This window comes from Triticum aestivum, chromosome 1D (genome assembly GCF_018294505.1).
Source record: "Triticum aestivum cultivar Chinese Spring chromosome 1D, IWGSC CS RefSeq v2.1, whole genome shotgun sequence".
Taxonomy (NCBI): domain Eukaryota; kingdom Viridiplantae; phylum Streptophyta; class Magnoliopsida; order Poales; family Poaceae; genus Triticum; species Triticum aestivum.
The window spans coordinates 482685999-482688188 of NC_057796.1; positions in this window are offsets into that span (position 1 = coordinate 482685999).

Consider the following 2190-nt stretch of genomic DNA (forward strand, 5'->3'; position numbering starts at 1 on the left):
GAAGAAGAAAGGAAGAAGAAGAAAGAAAGAAAAAAGAAAAAGGAAGAAGAAGAAAGAAAGAAGAAAGAGGAAGAAGAAAGGAAGAAGAAGAAAAAAAGAATTTTTACTTAAAGAATCTTATTTTTTAATTCCTCCTCCTCTATGTCCCCTTAATCTTATTTTTTAATTCCTTTATACTTAAAGAATTTTTACTACATGCAGGAGTGACATATGGCGGACGATAGAGCCGAGCCGCTTAGGGATCAGGAGACTGAACGTTATTTAATGGGCATCATCAACAACGAGATTCCTTATGTGCCGGGCTCAGAATATGAGCAACAAGAGGATGTAGTCTCTTCTTTTCTGAACCTTGACGGTGGAACAGAGATTGTCGATGATCAAGAAGGTGAAGGAACGGACATTGTCGACGGAGGTCAACCGTCAACAACCGACGATCTCGAATTGCAAGTAGCAACCACCTCCGGCGAGGTATATATATACATTGAGCCTCTCGTGATACAAACTTACTGAAATGTGAATACATATGTATTAACGCGCGCGACTCTCTTTCTTTTTTTAGCCCTCCGGATCGAGTACGACAAAGTGTGGCAAATCCAAGGCGATGAAAACAGAAGAAACATATGCCATTGAGTTTGTCAGTGAAACCGGCAAGCCCCTACAGCACACCTCAAAGTTTATCAACCAATGCGGAGTCGTTGTTAGAGACAACGTCCCGATCACCGTCCAGGAATGGAAGGAGCCAAAGAAGGCACGTCTTGGTTTCAGTTTTGTCGACAAGAGAACGAAAAAGGATTGCTGGAGAAAGCTTATGGAACATTTCATTCTACCTCCGGAATACAACAAAGTCGATGAATTCGGTAACGAGGTTCCGGGTGGACGTCAGAGGAGGAGGCTAGTTAAAGAGTTCGCTCTTCAGAAGATGGGCGAAGCATTCCGGAACTTCAAGAAAAATTTAACACGTGACTATGTCAACAAGGGCAAGACTCCGGATTTCAATGGACAACATGAGAAACTGAAAGATGATTGGCCAGAATTTGTGAGGCAAAAGCAATCGGAGCATTTCAAGGAAATATCGAAAAAAAATAAGGATAATGCGAATAAGAAAAAGTTCCATCATATTATGGGGCCAGGAGGATACCGCCTTTCGGAGCCTAGGTGGCAGAAGATGGAGGAGGACCTGAGGGTGCGAGGAATCCCTCTAGGTACAAAGGGATGGGACCCAAGGGCCAAAAGCTGGTGGTACGGGCATGGGGGATCGCTAGACCCGGAGACAGGGGTGTGTGTTCACCGGCAGAGACAGTTTGCTCCCACCCAAGCCCTTATTGACGCAATGACCCAAGCTCAAGAGGGCTTGATCAAGTTCAACAGAGAGAAAGACGCACTGACAACAGCCCTCGGGAATGATGAACACGGAGGACGTGCACGAGGCAAAGGCAAAGTTCCGTGGAAAGTAGGGTTTTCCCAGGACAATGACCCGTACTGTTACAGAAGCCGTAAGAGAAAGACGGACCGGGATGCAGATCTTATGACGAAGTTTGCATCGGAACTCCATGAGTTGAAGCAGACCGTGCATGAACTAGTGAAAGAAAAATCGGTTGCAGGGGCGCATGAAGATCATGAAGCGGATCGCGGAAGCCAGCAGCGGAGAAGCAGCGTGGCTTCCACGGATGCCCCGCCTGGTGCTAGTGCACCGATGATCGAGATTCGTGCACCGGAGCCTCACTACCCCGTGGATTATGTAAAGGAGATGAAAGAATGTGATCTGCATTATCCCGTGGGGAACGTTTCCACGAAGGTAGCTAGCGGCAGTGCTTTACCCTGTACACCTGGAGCACTCCACCACAACAACCCCATTGCATATGGCTATGCTCGTGTCACGGTGGAAGACATAGTCCAAGGGTTTGAGGACCTGGAGATTGACAAACCTACACCCGAAGGGGAGAGAAGACTTGGAGATGTCAAGCGCCAGTTCATTCTATGGAAAAAGAAGTACATAGTGTTTCCAGGCGAGGCGCCAAGGCTAGCAAGTCCACCCCCCTCCGATGGTGGTGGTGGTGGTGGTGGCGGTGGTGGCGGTGGTGGTGGTCGTGGTGGTTCACCTACACCTCCTTCACGCCATTCGACGCCGTCCCCCGATCCACAACCTCCGGCGGGTACGACGCCCCCCAATCCTCCTCCGGCGGGTACGAC